This window comes from Salvelinus namaycush, unplaced genomic scaffold, assembly GCF_016432855.1.
Source record: "Salvelinus namaycush isolate Seneca unplaced genomic scaffold, SaNama_1.0 Scaffold534, whole genome shotgun sequence".
NCBI lineage: Eukaryota > Metazoa > Chordata > Actinopteri > Salmoniformes > Salmonidae > Salvelinus > Salvelinus namaycush.
In genome coordinates this window covers 34,253-57,414 of record NW_024061236.1, presented here as the reverse complement: position 1 = coordinate 57,414, position 23,162 = coordinate 34,253, and the positions used below count along the sequence as shown (strand labels likewise).

General features: G+C 34.1%; 1 pseudogene; it reads left to right on the top strand.

Annotated features, from left to right (window-relative positions):
• The window catches only part of LOC120041777, a 109,473-nt pseudogene extending 86,746 nt beyond the window's left edge, over window positions 1–22,727 (top strand).
• Window positions 22,728–23,162: the final 435 nt, after the last annotated feature.

The following is a 23,162-nucleotide window of genomic DNA, read 5'->3' as shown; positions in this document are numbered from 1 at the left end:
TGCTTGCACTGAACACAAGAGAAGTGACACAATTTCCCTAGTTAATATTGCCTGCTAACATGAATTTCTTAACTAAATATGCAGGTTTAAAAAAATCTACTTCTGTGCATTGATTTTAAGAAAGGCGTTGATGTTTATAGTTGGATACATTTGTGCAAAGATTGTGCTTTTTTCAGCAATGCACTTTTTTTAATCATCACCTATTTGGCGAAGTTGAAGTAGGCTGTGATTCGATGATAAATTAACAGGCACAACATTGATTATATGCAACGCAGGACAAGCTAGTTAACCTAGTAATATCATTAACCATGTGTAGTTAACTAGTGATTATGTGAAGATTGATTCTTTTTATAAGATAAGTTTAATGATAGCTAGCAACTTACCTTGGCTCTGTGCAACACAAGGTCCTTTTGACGCTGCACTCGTGTAATGAAGTCAGCCTGCCACGCAGTTTCCTCGTGGATTGCAATGTAATCGGCCATAGTCAGCGTCCAAAAAGGCCGATGCTGATTAATCGGTCGACCTCTAGTATGTACGTACGCTCACTGTGGGGACGACGTCATCAATGCATTTATTGATGAAGCCAGTGACTGATGTGGTGTACTTCTCAAAGCCATCGGAAGAATCCTGGAACATATTCCAGTCTGTGCAAAATAGTCCTGTAGCTTTTGCTTCATCTGACCACTTTCTTAGTGACCGAGTCACTGGTGCTTCCTGCTTTAGTTTTTGCTTTTAAGCAGGAATCAGGATAGAATTATGGTCAAATTTGCCACATGGAGGGCGAGGGAGAGCTTTGTATCAAATCAAAACAAATGTTATTTGTCTCATACACATGGTTAGCAGATGTTAATGCGAGTGTAGCGAAATGCTTGTGCTTCTAGTTCCGACAATGCAGTAATAACCAACGAGTAATCTAACAATTCCACAACTACTACCTTATACACACAAGTGTAAAGGGATAAAGAATATGTACATAAAGATATATGAATGAGTGATGGTACAGAACGGCATAGGCAAGATGCAGTAGATGGTATAGAGTACAGTATATACATATGAGATGAGTAATGTAGGGTATATAAACATAAAGTGGCATAGTTTAAAGTGGCTAGTGATACATGTATTACATAAAGATGGCAAGATACAGTAGATGATATAGAGTACAGTATATACATATGAGATGAGTAATGTAGGGTATGTAAACATTATATTAAGTGGCATTGTTTAAAGTGGCTAGTGATACATTTTTACATACATTTCCATCAATTCCCATTATTAAAGTGGCTGGAGTTGAGTCAGTATGTTGGCAGCGGCCACTAAATGTTAGTGGTGGCTGTTTAACAGTCTGATGGCCTTGAGATAGAAGCTGTTTTTCAGTCTCTCGGTCCCTGCTTTGATGCACCTGTACTGACCTCGCCTTCTGGATGATAGCGGGGTGAACAGGCAGTGGCTCGGGTGGTTGTTGTCCTTGATGATCTTTATGGTCTTCCTGTGACATCGGGTGGTGTAGGTGTCCCGGTGATGCGTTGTGCAGACCTCACTACCCTCTGGAGAGCCTTACGGTTGTGGGCGGAGCAGTTGCCGTACCAGGCGGTGATACAGCCCGACAGGATGCTCTCGATTGTGCATCTGTAGAAGTTTGTGAGTGCTTTTGGTGACAAGCCAAATTTCTTCAGCCTCCTGAGGTTGAAGAGGCGCTGCTGTGCCTTCTTCACAACGCTGTCTGTGTGGGTGGACCAATTCAGTTTGTCCGTGAAGTGTACGCTGAGGAACTTAAAACGTACTACCCTCTCCTGTCCCGTCGATGTGGATAGGGGGGTGCTCCCTCTGCTGTTTCCTGAATTCCACAATCATCTCCTTTGTTTTGTTGACGTTGAGTGTGAGGTTATTTTCCTGACACCACACTCCGAGGGCCCTCACCTCCTCCCTGTAGGCCGTCTCGTCGTTGTTGGTAATCAAGCCTACCACTGTAGTGTCGTCCGCAAACTTGCGTCTATGTGTGGAGTAAAGGTGGTCTAGCGTTTTCCTCTGGTTGCACAATTTACGCGCTGGTAGAAATTATGTAAAACAGATTTGAGTTTTCCTGCATTAAAGTTTCCGGCCACTAGGAGGGCTACCTCTGAGTGTTTTCCTGTTTGCTGTTGGCCATATCTTTATTGAACCTTTATTTAACTAGTCAGTTAAGAACAAGTTCTATTTTACAATGACGTCCTACATCAGACGACGCTTGGCCAATTCTGCGTCGCCCTATGGGACTCCCAACAATACCTGGTTGTGATATGATGACTCGGTGAAACAGTTTTTTATGTCCCGTTGGTAGGATATATACGTAATCGTACTTCGTCTTTTATCGATTGATTGTACGTTGGCTAATAGGACCGATGGTAAAGGTAGATTACCCTCTTTGCGACGGATCCTTACAAGGCACCCGGACCTTCGTCCGTGATACCTCCGTTTCTTTCTCATGCGAATGACGAGGATGAGGGCCTTGTCCGGCTTCTGAAGTAAATCCTTCATTGAAGCAAAAGTATTTCTCCAGTATGGGATGAGTAATCGCTGTCCTGATATCTAGAAGCTATTTTCGGTCATAAGACACAGTGGCAGAAACATTATGTACAAAATAAGTTACAAATAACGCGAAGAAGCATACACAATCGCACAATTGGTTACGGGATCGTAAAACGTCAGCCATCTCCTTCAGCGCCATTCTTCATATGATCTATTACATCATAAAACACTACTCAACCCATATGATCTATTACATAATAAAACACTACTCAACCCATATGATCTATTACATAATAAAACACTACTCAACACATATGATCTATTACATCATAAAACACTACTCAACCCATATGATCTATTACATCATAAAACACTACTCAACCCATATAATATATTGCATCATAGAACACTTTAACCCATATGATCTATTACATCATAAAACACTATTCAACCCATATAATATATTGCATCATAAAACACTTTTCAACCCATATGATCTATTACATCATAAAACACTACTCAACCCATATGATCTATTACATCATAAAACACTACTCAACCCATATGATCTATTACGTTATAAAACACTTTTCAACCCATATGATCTATTACATCATAAAACACTTTTCAACCCATATGATCTATTACATCATAAAACACTTTTCAACCCATATGATCTATTACATCATAAAACACTTTTCAACCCATATGATCTATTACATCATAAAGCACTTTTCAACCCATATGATCTATTACATTCATAAAACACTTTTCAACCCATATGATCTATTACATCATAAAACACTTTCACCCATATGATCTATTACATCATAAACACTTTTCAACCCATATGATCTATTACATCATAAAACACTTTTCAACCCATATGATCTATTACTCATAAAACACTTTTCAACCCATATGATCCATTACATCATAAAACACTACTCAACCCATATGATCTATTACATCATAAAACACTACTCAAACCATATGATCTATTACATCATAAAACACTACTCAAACCATATGATCTATTACATCATAAAACACTACTCAACACATATGATCTATTACATCACAAAACACTACTCAACACATATGATCTATTACATCACAAAACACTACTCAACCCGTATGATCTAGTACATCATAAAACACTACTCACCCATATGATCTATACATCATAAAACACTACTCAACCCATATGATCTATTACATCATAAAACACTACTCAACCTATATAATCTATTACATCATAAAACACTACTCAACCCGTATGATCTATTACATCATAAAACACTACTCAAAACCTATGATCTATTACATCATAAAACACTACTCAACACATATGATCTATTACATCATAAAACACTACTCAACCCGTATGATCTATTACATCATAAAACACTACTCAACCCGTATGATCTATTACATCAAACACTTTTCAACCCATATGATCTATTACATCATAAAACACTTTTCAACCCATATGATCTATTACATCATAAAACACTTTTCAACCCATATGATCTATTACATCATAAAACACTTTTCAACCCATATGATCTATTACATCATAAAACACTTTTCAACCCATATGATCTATTACATCATAAAGCACTTTTCACCCATATGATCTATTACATCATAAAAACACTTTTCAACCCATATGATCTATTACATCATAAAACACTTTTCAACCCATATGATCCATTACATCATAAAACACTACTCAACCCATATGATCTATTACATCATAAAACACTACTCAACCCGTATGATCTATTACATCATAAAACACTACTCAACCCGTATGATCTATTACATCATAAAACACTACTCAACCCATATGATCTATTACATCATAAAACACTACTCAACCCATATGATCTATTACATCATAAAACACTACTCAACCTATATAATCTATTACATCATAAAACACTACTCAACCCGTATGATCTATTACATCATAAAACACTACTCAAACCATATGATCTATTACATCATAAAACACTACTCAACACATATGATCTATTACATCATAAAACACTACTCAACCCGTATGATCTATTACATCATAAAACACTACTCAACCCGTATGATCTATTACATCATAAAACACTACTCAACCCATATGATCTATTACATCATAAAACACTACTCAACCCATATGATCTATTACATCATAAAACACTACTCAACCTATATAATCTATTACATCATAAAACACTACTCAACCCGTATGATCTATTACATCATAAAACACTACTCAAACCATATGATCTATTACATCATGAAAAAAAACTACTCAACACATATGATCTATTACATCATAAAACACTACTCAACCCGTATGATCTATTACATCATAAAACACTACTCAACCCGTATGATCTATTACATCATAAAACACTACTCAACCCGTATGATCTATTACATCATACAACACTACTCAACCCGTATGATCTATTACATCATAAAACACTACTCAACCCGTATGATCTATTACATCATAAAACACTACTCAACCCGTATGATCTATTACATCATAAAACACTACTCAACCCCTATGATCTATTACATCATAAAACACTTTTCAACCCATATGATCTATTACATCATAAAACACTTTTCAACCCATATGATCTATTCATTCATAAAACACTTTTCAACCCATATGATCTATTACATCATAAAACACTTTTCAACCCATATGATCTATTACATCATAAAACACTTTCAACCCATATGATCCATTACATCATAAAACACTACTCAACCCATATGATCTATTACATCATAAAACACTACTCAAACCATATGATCTATTACATCATAAAACACTACTCAAACCATATGATCTATTACATCATAAAACCTACTCAACATATGATCTATTACATCATAAAACACTACTCAACACATATGATCTATTACATCACAAAACACTACTCAACCCGTATGATCTATTACATCATAAAACACTACTCAACCCGTATGATCTATTACATCATAAAACACTACTCAACCCGTATGATCTATTACATCATAAAACACTACTCAACCCATATGATCTATTACATCACAAAACACTACTCAACCCATATGATCTATTACATCATAAAACACTACTCAACCCGTATGATCTATTACATCATAAAACACTACTCAAACCATATGATCTATTACATCATAAAACACTACTCAACACATATGATCTATTACATCATAAAACACTACTCAACCCGTATGATCTATTACATCACAAAACACTACTCAACCCGTATGATCTATTACATCATAAAACACTACTCAACCCGTATGATCTATTACATCATAAAACACTACTCAACCCGTATGATCTATTACATCATAAAACACTACTCAACCCATATGATCTATTACATCATAAAACACTACTCAACCCATATGATCTATTACATCATAAAACACTACTCAACCCGTATGATCTATTACATCATAAAACACTACTCAACCCACATGATCTATTACATCATAAAACACTTTTCAACCCATATGATCTATTACATCATAAAACACTTTTCAACCCATATGATCTATTCATTCATAAAACACTTTTCAACCCATATGATCTATTACATCAAAACACTTTTCAACCCATATGATCTATTACATCATAAAACACTTTTCAACCCATATGATCTATTACATCATAAAACACTTTTCAACCCATATGATCCATTACATCATAAAACACTACTCAACCCATATGATCTATTACATCATAAAACACTACTCAAACCATATGATCTATTACATCATAAAACACTACTCAAACCAAATGATCTATTACATCATAAAACACTACTCAAACCATATGATCTATTACATCATAAAACACTACTCAACACATATGATCTATTACATCACAAAACACTACTCAACACATATGATCTATTACATCACAAAACACTACTCAACCCGTATGATCTATTACATCATAAAACAATACTCAACCCGTATGATCTATTACATCATAAAACACTACTCAACCCGTATGATCTATTACATCATAAAACACTACTCAACCCATATGATCTATTACATCATAAAACACTACTCAACCCATATGATCTATTACATCATAAAACACTACTCAACCTATATAATCTATTACATCATAAAACACTACTCAACCCGTATGATCTATTACATCATAAAACACTACTCAAACCATATGATCTATTACATCATAAAACACTACTCAACACATATGATCCATTACATCATAAAACACTACTCAACCCGTATGATCTATTACATCATAAAACACTACCCAACCCGTATGATCTATTACATCATAAAACACTACTCAACCCGTATGATCTATTACATCATAAAACACTACTCAACCCGTATGATCTATTACATCATAAAACACTACTCAACCTATATAATCTATTACATCATAAAACACTACTCAACCCATATAATATATTGCATCATAAAACACTTTTCAACCCATATGATCTATTACATCATAAAACACTACTCAACCCATATGATCTATTACATCATAAAACACTACTCAACCCATATGATCTATTACTTTATAAAACACTTTTCAACCCATATGATCTATTACATCATAAAACACTTTTCAACCCGTATGATCTATTACATCATAAAACACTACTCAACCCGTATGATCTATTACATCATAAAACACTACTCAACCCGTATGATCTATTACATCATTAAACACTACTCAACCCGTATGATCTATTACATCATTAAACACTACTCAACCCGTATGATCTATTACATCATAAAACACTACTCAACCCGTATGATCTATTACATCATAAAACACTTTTCAACCCATATGATCTATTACATCATAAAACACTTTTCAACCCATATGATCTATTACATCATAAAACACTACTCAACCCATATGATCTATTACATCATAAAACACTACTCAAACCATATGATCTATTACATCATAAAACACTACTTAAACCATATGATCTATTACATCATAAAACACTTTTCAACCCATATGATCTATTACATCATAAAACACTTTTCAACCCATATGATCTATTACATCATAAAACACTTTTCAACACATATGATCTATTACATCATAAAACACTTTTCAACACATATGATCCATTACATCATAAAACACTACTCAACCCATATGATCTATTACATCATAAAACACTACTCAAACCATATGATCTATTACATCATAAAACACTACTCAACCCGTATGATCTATTACATCATAAAACACTACTCAACCCGTATGATCTATTACATCATAAAACACTACTCAACCCGTATGATCTATTACATCATAAAACACTACTCAACCCATATGATCTATTACATCATAAAACACTACTCAACCCATATGATCTATTACATCATAAAACACTACTCAACCCGTATGATCTATTACATCATAAAACACTACTCAACCCATATGATCTATTACATCATAAAACACTACTCAACCTATATAATCTATTACATCATAAAACACTACTCAACCCGTATGATCTATTACATCATAAAAACACTTTAACCCATATGATCTATTACATCATAAAACACTATTCAACCCATATAATATATTGCATCATAAAACACTTTTCAACCCATATGATCTATTACATCATAAAACACTACTCAACCCATATGATCTATTACATCATAAAACACTACTCAACCCATATGATCTATTACGTTATAAAACACTTTCAACCCGTATGATCTATTACATCATAAAACACTACTCAACCCGTATGATCTATTACATCAAACACTTTTCAACCCATATGATCTATTACATCATAAAACACTTTTCAACCCATATGATCTATTACATCATAAAACACTTTTCAACCCATATGATCTATTACATCATAAAAACACTTTCAACCCATATGATCTATTACATCATAAAACACTTTCAACCCATATGATCTATTACATCATAAAACACTTTTCAACCCATATGATCTATTACATCATAAAACACTTTTCAACCCATATGATCCATTACATCATAAACACTACTCAACCCATATGATCTATTACATCATAAAACACTACTCAACCCGTATGATCTATTACATCATAAAACACTACTCAACCCGTATGATCTATTACATCATAAAACACTACTCAACCCATATGATCTATTACATCATAAAACACTACTCAACCCATATGATCTATTACATCATAAAACACTACTCAACCTATATAATCTATTACATCATAAAACACTACTCAACCCGTATGATCTATTACATCATAAAACACTACTCAAACCATATGATCTATTACATCATAAAACACTACTCAACCATATGATCTATTACATCATAAAACACTACTCAACCCGTATGATCTATTACATCATAAAACACTACTCAACCCGTATGATCTATTACATCATAAAACACTACTCAACCCGTATGATCTATTACATCATAAAACACTACTCAACCCCTATGATCTATTACATCATAAAACACTTTTCAACCCATATGATCTATTACATCATAAAACACTTTTCAACCCATATGATCTATTCATTCATAAAACACTTTCAACCCATATGATCTATTACATCATAAAACACTTTTCAACCCATATGATCTATTACATCATAAAACACTTTTCAACCCATATGATCCATTACATCATAAAACACTACTCAACCCATATGATCTATTACATCATAAAACACTACTCAAACCATATGATCTATTACATCATAAAACACTACTCAAACCATATGATCTATTACATCATAAAACACTACTCAAACCATATGATCTATTACATCATAAAACACTACTCAACACATATGATCTATTACATCACAAAACACTACTCAACCCGTATGATCTATTACATCATAAAAACACTACTCAACCCGTATGATCTATTACATCATAAAACACTACTCAACCCGTATGATCTATTACATCATAAAACACTACTCAACCCATATGATCTATTACATCACAAAACACTACTCAACCCATATGATCTATTACATCATAAAACACTACTCAACCCGTATGATCTATTACATCATAAAACACTACTCAAACCATATGATCTATTACATCATAAAACACTACTCAACACATATGATCTATTACATCATAAAACACTACTCACCCGTATGATCTATTACATCACAAAACACTACTCAACCCGTATGATCTATTACATCATAAAACACTACTCAACCCGTATGATCTATTACATCATAAAACACTATCAACCCGTATGATCTATTACATCATAAAACACTACTCAACCCATATGAATCTATTACATCATAAAACACTACTCAACCCATATGATCTATTACATCATAAAACACTACTCAACCCGTATGATCTATTACATCATAAACACTACTTCAACCCATATGATCTATTACATCATAAAACACTTTCAACCATATTGATCTATTACATTCATAAAAACACTTTTCAAACCCATATGATCTATACATCATAAACACTTTTCAATCCCATATGATCTATTACATCTAAAACACTTTTCAACCATATGATCTATTACATCATAAAACACTTTTCAACCCATATGATCTCTTACATCATAAACACTACTCAACCCATATGATCTATTACATCATAAAACACTACTCGAAATGATACATCATAAAAAACCATATGATCTAGTACATCATAAACACTACTCAAACCATATGATCTATTACATCATAAAAACACTACTCAAACCATATGATCTATTAACATCATAAAACACGACTCAACACATATGATCTATTACATCAAAACACTTCAACCCATATGATCTATTACATCATAAAACACTTCAACCCATATGATCTATTACATCATAAAACATACTCAACCCATATGATCTATTACATCATAAAACACTACTCAACCCATATGATCTATTACATCATAAAACACTACTCAACCCATATGATCTATTACATCATAAAACACTACTCAACCCATATGATCTATTACATCATAAAACAACTCAACCATATGATCTATTACATCATAAAACACTACTCAACCCTATGATCTATTACATCATAAAACACTACTCAACCATATGATCTATTACATCATAAAACACTACTCAACATATGATCATTACATCATAAAACACTACTCAACCGTATGATCTATTACATCATAAAACACTACCCAACTATGATCTATTACATCATAAAACACTACTCAACCCATATGATCTATTACATCATAAAACACTTTTCAACCCATATGATCTATTACATCATAAAACACTACAACCCATATGATCTATTACATCATAAAACACTTTTCAACCCATATGATATTATCATCATAAAACACTTTCAACCCATATGATCTATTACATCATAAAACACTACTCAACCCATATGATCTATTACATCATAAAACACTACTCAACCCATATGATCTATTACATAAAACACTTTCAACCCATATGATCTATTACATCATAAAACACTACTCAACCCTATGATCTATTACATCATAAAACACTACTCAACCCGTATGATCTATTACATCATAAAACACTACTCAACCCGTATGATCTATTACATCATAAACACTACTCAACCCTATGATCTATTACATCATAAAACACTACTCAACCCGTATGATCTATTACATCATAAAACACTCAACCCATATGATCTATTACATCATAAAACACTACTCAACCCATATGATCTATTACATCATAAAACACTACTCAACCCATATGATCTATTACATCATAAAACACTACTCAACCATATGATCTATTACATCATAAAACACTACTCAACCATATGATCTATACATCATAAAACACTTCAACCCATATGATCTATTACATCATAAAACACTTCAACCCATATGATCTATTACATCATAAAACACTTTTCAACCCATATGATATTACATCATAAAACACTTTCAACCCATATGATCTATTACATCATAAAACACTACTCAACCCATATGATCTATTACATCATAAAACACTACTCAACCATATGATCTATTACATCATAAAACACTACTCAACCCATATGATCTATTACATCATAAAACACTACTCAACCCATATGATCTATTACATCATAAAACACTACTCAACCCATATGATCTATTACATCATAAAACACTACTCAACCCATATGATCTATTACATCATAAAACACTACTCAACCCATATGATCTATTACATCATAAAACACTACTCAACCCATATGATCTATTACATCAAAAACACTTTTCAACCCATATGATCTATTACATCATAAAACACTTTTCAACCCATATGATCTATTACATCATAAAACACTTCAACCCATATGATCTATTACATCATAAAACACTTTTCAACCCATATGATCTATTACATCATAAAACACTTTTCAACCCATATGATCTATTACATCATAAAACACTTCAACCCATATGATCTATTACATCATAAAACACTCAACCCATATGATCTATTACATCATAAAACACTACTCAACCCATATGATCTATTACATCATAAAACACTACTCAACCATATCTATTACATCATAAAACTACTCAACCCATATGATCTATTACATCATAAAACACTTCAACCATATGATCTATTACATCATAAAACACTACTCAACCCATATGATCTATTACATCATAAAACACTACTCAACCATATGATCTATTACATCATAAAACACTACTCAACCCATATGATCTATTACATCATAAAACACTACTCAACCCATATGATCTATTACATCATAAAACACTTCAACCCATATGATCTATTACATCATAAAACACTACTCAACCCATATGATCTATTACATCATAAAACACTTCAACCCATATGATCTATTACATCATAAAACACTTCAACCCATATGATCTATTACATCATAAAGCACTTTTCAACCCATATGATCTATTACATCATAAAGCACTTTTCAACCCATATGATCTATTACATAATAAAGCACTTTTCAACCCATATGATCTATTACATAAAACACTTTTCAACCCATATGATCTATTACATCATAAAACACTACTCAACCCATATGATCTATTACATCATAAAACACTACTCAACCCGTATGATCTATTACATCATAAAACACTACTCAACCCATATGATCTATTACATCATAAAACACTACTCAACCCATATGATCTATTACATCATAAAACACTACTCAACCCATATGATCTATTACATCATAAAACACTACTCAACCTATGATCTATTACATCATAAAACACTACTCAACCCGTATGATCTATTACATCATAAAACACTACTCAACCATATGATCTATTACATCATAAAACACTACTCAACCATATGATCTATTACATCATAAAACACTACTCAACCCGTATGATCTATTACATCATAAAACACTACTCAACCCGTATGATCTATTACATCATAAAACACTACTCAACCCATATGATCTATTACATCATAAAACACTACTCAACCCATATGATCTATTACATCAAAACACTACTCAACCTATATATCTATTACATCATAAAACACTACTCAACCCGTATGATCTATTACATCATAAAACACTACTCAACCATATGATCTATTACATCATAAAACACTACTCAACCCTATGATCTATTACATCATAAAACACTACTCAACCCGTATGATCTATTACATCATAAAACACTACTCAACCCGTATGATCTATTACATCATAAAACACTACTCAACCCATATGATCTATTACATCATAAAACACTACTCAACCCATATGATCTATTACATCATAAAACACTACTCAACCCATATGATCTATTACATCATAAAACACTTCAACCCATATGATCTATTACATCATAAAACACTACTCAACCCATATGATCTATTACATCATAAAACACTACTCAACCCATATGATCTATTACATCATAAAACACTACTCAACCCATATGATCTATTACATCATAAAACACTCAACCCATATGATCTATTACATCAAAACACTACTCAACCATATGATCTATTACATCATAAAACACTACTCAACCCATATGATCTATTACATCATAAAACACTACTCAACCCATATGATCTATTACATCATAAAACACTACTCAACCCATATGATCTATTACATCATAAAACACTACTCAACCCATATGATCTATTACATCAAAAACACTACTCAACCCATATGATCTATTACATCATAAAACACTACTCAACCCGTATGATCTATTACATCATAAAACACTACTCAACCATATGATCTATTACATCATAAAACACTACTCAACCATATGATCTATTACATCATAAAACACTACTCAACCCGTATGATCTATTACATCACAAAACACTACTCAACCCGTATGATCTATTACATCATAAAACACTACTCAACCCATATGATCTATTACATCATAAAACACTACTCAACCCGTATGATCTATTACATCATAAAACACTACTCAACCCATATGATCTATTACATCATAAAACACTACTCAACCCATATGATCTATTACATCATAAAACACTACTCAACCCGTATGATCTATTACATCATAAAACACTACTCAACCCATATGAATCTATTACATCATAAAACACTACTCAACCTATATAATCTATTACATCATAAAACACTACTCAACCCGTATGATCTATTACATCATAAAACACTACTCAAGCCCTATGATCTATTACATCATAAAACACTTTTCAACCCATATGATCTATTACATCATAAAACACTTTTCAACCCATATGATCTATTCATTCATAAAACACTTTTCACCAATATGATCTATTACATCAAAACACTTTTCAACCCATATGATCTATTACATCATAAAACACTTTTCAACCCATATGATCTATTACATCATAAAACACTTTTTCAACCCATATGATCCATTACATCATAAAACACTACTCAACCCATATGATCTATTACATCATAAAAACACTAACTCAAACCATATGATCTATGACATCATAAAACACTACTCAAACCATATGATCTATTACATCATAAAACACTACTCAAACATATGATCTATTACATCATAAAACACTACTCAACACATATGATCTATTACATCACAAAACACTACTCAAACACATATGATCTATTACATCACAAAACACTACTCAACACATATGATCTATTACATCACAAAACACTACTCAACCCGTATGATCTATACATCATAAACAATATCCAACCCGTATGATCTATTACATCATTAAAACACTACTCAACCCGTATGATCTATTACATCATAAAACACTACTCAACCCATATGATCTATTACATCATAAAACACTACTCAACCTATATAATCTATTACATCATAAAACACTACTCAACCCCTGTATGGAATCTATTACATCATAAAAACACTACTCAAAACCAATATGATCTATTACATCATAAAACACTACTCAACACATATGATCCATTACATCATAAAACACTACTCAACCCCGTATGATCTATTACATCATAAAACACTACCCAACCCGTATGATCTATTACATCATAAAACACTACTCAACCCGTATGAATCTATTACATCATAAAACACTACTCAAACCCGTATGATCTATTACATCATAAAACACTACTCAACCCGTATATAATCTATTACATCATAAAACACTACTCAACCCATATAATATATTGCATCATAAAACACTTTTCAACCCATATGATCTATTACATCATAAAACACTACTCAACCCATATGATCTATTACATCATAAAACACTACTCAACCCATATGATCTATTACTTTATAAAACACTTTTCAACCCATATGATCTATTACATCATAAAACACTTTTCAACCCATATGATCTATTACATCATAAAACACTACTCAACCCGTATGATCTATTACATCATAAACACTACTCAACCATATGATCTATACATCATAAAACACTACTTAAACCATATGATCTATTACATCATAAAACACTTTTCAACCCATATGATCTATTACATCATAGAAAAACACTTTCACCCATATGATCTATTACATCATAAAACACTTTTCAACACATATGATCTATTACATCATAAAACACTTTTCAACACATATGATCCATTACATCATAAAACCAATACATCAACCCATATGATCTATTACATCATAAAACCCTACTCAAACCATATGATCTATTACATCATAAAACACTACTCAAACCCGTATGATCTAGTTACATCATAAACCAAACCCTGTATGATCACTTACATCATAAAACACTACTCAACCCGTATGATCTATTACATCATAAAACACTACTCAACCGTATGATCTATTACATCATAAAACACTACTCAACCCATATGATCTATTACATCATAAAACACTACTCAACCCATATGATCTATTACATCATAAACACTACTCAACCCGTATGATCTATTACATCATAAAACACTACTCAACCCATATGATCTATTACATCATAAAACACTACTCAACCTATATAATCTATTACATCATAAAACACTACTCAACCCGTATGATCTATTACATCATAAAACACTACTCAAACCATATGATCTATTACATCATAAAACACTACTCAACACATATGATCTATTACATCATAAAACACTACTCAACCCGTATGATCTATTACATCATAAAACACTACTCAAACCATATGATCTATTACATCATAAAACACTACTCAAACCATATGATCTATTACATCATAAAACACTACTCAACACATATGATCTATTACATCATAAAACACTACTCAACCCGTATGATCTATTACATCATAAAACACTACTCAACCCGTATTATCTATTACATCATAAAACACTACTCAACCCGTATGATCTATTACATCATACAACACTACTCAACCCGTATGATCTATTACATCATAAAACACTACTCAACCCGTATGATCTATTACATCATAAAAACACTACTCAACCCCTATGATCTATTACATCATAAAACACTTTTCAACCCATATGATCTATTACATCATAAAACACTTTTCAACCCATATGTTCTATTCATTCATAAACACTTTTCAACCCATATGATCTATTACATCATAAAACACTTTTCAACCCATATGATCCATTACATCATAAAACACTACTCAACCCATATGATCTATTACATCATAAAACACTACTCAAACCATATGATCTATTACATCATAAAACACTACTCAAACCATATGATCTATTACATCATAAAACACTACTCAAACCATATGATCTATTACATCATAAAACACTACTCAACACATATGATCTATTACATCACAAAACACTACTCAACCCGTATGATCTATTACATCATAAAACAATACTCAACCCGTATGATCTATTACATCATAAAACACTACTCAACCCATATGATCTATTACATCATAAAACACTACTCAACCTATATAATCTATTACATCATAAAACACTACTCAACACATATGATCTATTACATCATAAAACACTACTCAACCCGTATGATCTATTACATCATAAAACACTACTCAACCCGTATGATCTATTACATCATAAAACACTACTCAACCCGTATGATCTATTACATCATACAACACTACTCAACCCGTATGTTCTATTACATCATAAAACACTACTCAACCCATATGATCTATTACATCATAAAACACTACTCAACCCATATGATCTATTACATCATAAAACACTTTTCAACCCATATGATCTATTACATCATAAAACACTACTCAACCCATATGATCTATTACATTATAAAACACTTTTCAACCCATATGATCTATTACATCATAAAACACTTTTCAAACCCATATGATCTATTACATCATAAAACACTACTCAACCCACATGATCTATTACATCATAAAACACTACTCAACCTATATGATCTATTACATCATAAAACACTACTCAACCCATATGATCTATTACATCATAAAACACTTTTCAACCCATATGATCCATTACATCATAAAACACTACTCAACCCATATGATCTATTACATCATAAAACACTACTCAAACCATATGATCTATTACATCATAAAACACTACTCAACCCATATGATCTATTACATCATAAAACACTACTCAACCCGTATGATCTATTACATCATAAAACACTACTCAACACGTATGATCTATTACATCATAAAACACTACTCAACCCGTATGATCTATTACATCATAAAACACTACTCAACCCGTATGATCTATTACATCATAAAACACTACTCAACCCGTATGATCTATTACATCATAAAACACTACTCAACCCGTATGATCTATTACATCATAAAACACTACTCAACCCGTATGATCAATTACATAATAAAACACTGTTCAACCCGTATGATCTATTACATAATAAAACACTTTTCAACCCATATGATCTATTACATCATAAAACCCTTTTCAACCCATATGATCTATTACGTTATAAAACACTTTTCAACCCATATGATCTATTACATCATAAAACACTTTTCAACCCATATGATCTATTACATCATAAAACACTACTCAACGCATATGATCTATTACGTTATAAAACACTTTTCAACCCATATGATCTATTACATCATAAAACACTTTTCAACCCATATGATCTATTACATCATAAAACACGACTCAACCCATATGATCTATTACGTCATAAGTCTAATAAAACGTATACACATATGATGTCACAGTGAATTCATGACATGTGGATGAACAAGCCTTTTCATACTGTATAATATGGCTATATATAGACTGAACAAAACATAAACGCAACAATTTCAACGATTTACAGTTCATATATGTCAGTCAATGTCAATACATTCATTAGGCCCTGATCTGCGGACTTCACATGACTGGGCATAGGCCCACCCACTGGGGAGCCAGGCCCAGCCAATCAGAATTAGTTTTCCCCCTCAAAATGGCTTTATTACAGAGAGACGTTCTACTCGGTTCCATCAGCTGTCCAGGTGGCTGGTCTCAGTCTCCCTCAGGTGAAGAAGCCGGATGTGGAGGTCCTGGGCGGGTGTGGTTACGCATGGTCCAGGTGGCTGGTCTCAGTCTCCTTCAGGTGAAGAAGCCGGATGTGGAGGTCCTGGGTGGGTGTGGTTACACGTGGTCTGCATTTGTGAAGCCGGTTGGACGTACTGCCAAATTCTCTAAAACGACGTTGGAGGCGGCTTATGGTAAAGGAATTTACAGTACCAGTCAAAAGTTTGGACACGCCTACTCATTCCAGGGTTTTTCTTTATTTTTACTATGTTCTACATTGTAGAATAATAGTGAAGACATCAACTATGAAATAACACATAAGGAATCATGTAGTAAACAAAAAAGTGTTCAACAAATAAATATATTTTATATTTGAGATTCTTCAAATTAGCCACCCTTTGCATCGATGACAGCTTTGCACACTCTTGGAATTCTCTCAACCAGCTTGATGAGGTAGGCTCGTAGAATGCATTTTAATTAACAGGTGTGCCTTCTTAAAAGTAAATTTGTGGAATTTATTTTCTTCTTAAGGCATTTGTGCCAATCAGTTGTGTTGTGACAAGGTAGCGGTGGTATACAGAAGATAGCCCTATTTGGTAAAAGACCAAGTCCACATTATGACAAGAACAGCTCAATTAAGCAAAGAGAAAAGACAGTCCATCATTACTTGAGGGTCAGTCAATCCGGAAAAGTTCAATAACTTTTTTAATGTTTCTTCAAGTACAGTCGCAAAAGAGCTATGATGAAACTTGCTCTCATGAGGACCACCACAGGAAAGGAAGACCCAGAGGAAAAGTTCATTACTCAAATTGCAGCCCAAATAACTGCTTCACAGAGTTCAAGTAACAGACACATCTCAACATCAACTGTTCAGAGGAGACTGCGTGAATCAGGCCTTCATTGTCAAATTGCTGCAAAGAAACAACTACTAAAGGACACCAATAAGAAGAAGAGACTTGCTTGGGCCAAGAAACACAAGCAATGGACATTAGATCTGTCCTTTGGTCTGATGAGTCCAAATTTAAGATTTTCGGGTCCAACCGGCGTGTCTTTGTGAGACACAGAGTAGGTGAACGGATGATCTCCACATGTGTGGTTCCCACCGTGAAGCATGGAGAAGGTGGAGTGGGGGTACTTTGTTGGTGACACTGTCTGTGATTTATTTAGAATTCAAGGCACACTTAACCAGCATGGCTACCACAGCATTCTGCAGTGATACACCATCCCATCTGGTTTGGGCTTAGTGGGCCTATCATTTGTTTTTCAACAAGACAATGACCCAACACACCTCCAGGCTGTGTAAGGGCTATTTGACCAAGAAGGAGAGTGATGGAGTGCTGCATAAGATGACCTGGCCTCCACAATCACCCGATGCTCAGCATATGTGGGAACTCCTACAAGACTGTTGGAAAAGCATTCCAGGTGAAGCTGGTTGAGAGAATGCCAAGCTGTCATCAAGGCAAAGGGTGGCTACTTTGAAGAATCGAATATATATTTAGATTTGTTTAACACTTTTTTTGGTTACAACATGATTCCATATGTGTTTTTCATAGTATTGATGTCTTCACTATTATTCCACAATGTAGAAAATAGTAAAAATGAAGAAAAACCCTTGAATGAGTAGGTGAGTCCTAACTTTTGACTGGTACTGTACATGAAATTCCCTGGCAACAGCTCCAGTGGACATTCCTGCAGTCAGCCAATTGCCCGCTCCCTCTGAGACATCTGTGGCATCGTGTTGTGTGACAAAACTGCACATTTTAGAGTGGCCTTTTATTGTCCCCGGCACAAGGTGCACCTGTGTAATGATAATGCTGTTTAATCAGCTTCTTGATATGCCACACCTGTCAGGTGGATGGATTATTTTGGCAAAGGAGAAATGTTCACTAACAGGGATGCAAAATTTGTGCCCAATTCAAGAGAAATAAGCATTTTGTACGTATGGGGGAAAATTCTGCTATCTTTTTTTTCAGCTCATGAAACATGGGACCAACACTTTACATGTTGCGTTTATATTTTTGTTCAGTATAGTTGCTATCAGTTTTAGAAACATATGATGTCATAGGTTATTCATCACATGAGAATGAACATGCCTTTTCAAACTCTATGATATGGCTGTATATAGACTTACTATATATAGTAACTATCAGTTTTAGGAACATCTACCCCAAATATTTCACCTTATTTTTTACTTTACCCAAAATATGACATCAACGATAGTCAACATGTTGAAAATCTGTGAATGTATAAATAAGAAATTGGTCCATTTAAACAGCACTGTGTCGAACCCTTTCAACAACGGGGAGATGTTACTGATGTGCTTTGTGCCTTCGACGTAAAAACTAGTTTTGGACTTCCACACAAAAGGTCCCATTTACTTATTTTTTGTTTTTATTTTTTGTTTTATTTTTTGCATTCTGTATCATACATCTATGAAAGTTATATATTTAGAACCACCTGCTCGATTGGAATCCAGCGACGTCTGTGTCTTCAGTGTCCTAGAACTGTTTAGTTTTTTTGTGTTCTGACTTGTAAAACAGAATGAAAAAAACAAGTAATGTAAACATATTATCAGTAATTACCAGGAAGCTCTACAATATTTGTTTTAAAATCACACTAAGATTGTTAAAACTGGCCTCAGGTTATTGAGGGATCTGATTAGGATTTACCCTCGTAGCAAGGCCGTTTTATCATGTGGAGGTTTCATTCAGGTCTCTATTTAAATGAACACTCTGTCTTTAGCAGGAGAAAGACCAGACTCAGAAGAACCAGAGCCAGGGACGTCCAAACCAGCAAGAAGACACCAGTGTTCCCACTGTGGAAAGAGTTTTAACCAGAAAGGACACCTGAACCAACACGAGAGAATACACACAGGGGAGAAGCCTTACCACTGCTCCCAGTGTGGAAAGGGTTTTAACCAGAAAAGCTACCTGAAAAAACACGAGAGAATACACATAGAGGAGAAGCCTTACCACTGCTCCCAGTGTGGAAAGAGTTTTACCCACTTGTGTAATCTGAAAACACATGAGAGAATACACACAGGAGAAAAGCTGTACCGCTGCTCCCAGTGTGGAAGGAGTTTTACCCACTTACGTAACCTGAAAACACATGAGAGAATACACACAGGGCAGAAGCCTTACCATTGCTCCCAGTGTGGAAAGAATTTTACTCACTTAAATAACCTGAAAACACATGAGCAATTACACACGGGGGAGAAGCCTTACTGCTGCTCCCAGTGTGGAAAGTGTTTTAACCAGAAAAGCTACCTGAAAAAACACGAGAGAATGCACACAGGAGAAAAGCCTTACCACTGCTCCCAGTGTGGGAAGGGTTGTAACCAGTTAGGTGACCTGAAACGACATGAGAGAATACACACAGGAGAAAATCTGTGCTATTGCTCCCAGTGTGGAAAGGGTTGTAACCACTTAGGTGACCTGAAACGACATGAGAGAATACACACAGGAGAAAATCTGTACTATTGCTCCCAGTGTGGAAAGGGTTGTAACCACTTAGGTGACCTGAAACGACATGAGAGAATACACACAGGAGAAAAGCTGTACCACTGCTCCCAGTGTGGAAAGAGTTTTACCCACTTACGTAACCTGAAAACACATGAGATAATACATACAGGGGAGAAGCCTTACCACTGCTCCCAGTGTGGAAAGAGTTTTATCCACTTATGTAACCTGAAAACACACAAGCAATTACACACAGGGGAGAAGCCTTACCACTGCTCCCAGTGTGGAAAGAGTTTTAATCAGAAAAGCTACCTTAAAAAACATGAGAGATCACACACAGGAGACAAGCCTTACCACTGCTCCCAGTGTGGTAAGGGTTGTAACCAGTTAGGGGACCTGAAACAACATGAGAGAGTACACACAGGAGAAAAGCTGTACCACTGCTCCCAGTGTGGAAAGGATTTTACCCAGTTAGGGGTCCTGAAACGGCATGAGAGAATACAGACAGGAGAGAAGCCTTACCACTGCTCCCAGTGTGGAAAGGATTTTACCCAGTTAGGGGACCTGAAACGGCATGAGAGAATACACACAGGAGAAAAGCTGTACCACTGCTCCCAGTGTGGAAAGAGTTTTACCCAGTTTTTAAACTTGAAAACACATGAGAGAATACACACACAGGGGAGAAGCCTTACCACTCCTCCCAGTGTGGAAATCGTTTTAATCAGTTAGGTAACATGAGAACACATGAGAATAAACACACAGTAGATAAGGATGTAGGCTACTGAACAGTAGGAAACAGGACAGATTTTAGGCTGCTGAACAGTAGGATAAATATATGCCTCTGAACAGTGGGACATAGGAGAGGTGCCCTATACGTGGTGGGAGGCTGCAGAGACTCGGGAAATTCGTGTTAGGTATTGACTTTCCAGTGTTTTCACTACTGCGTGTATGTTTATGTAAATAAACCGTTATCTCAGAATGATGTTGGGGATAATTAAGTACTGGTGCTATAATGTCTGGCGCCGCCTCCACTGGCCAATAGGGATGTGTGTCATAGTATCATAGGATATCATTGGGATGGGTATTATAGTATCATAGGGAATCAT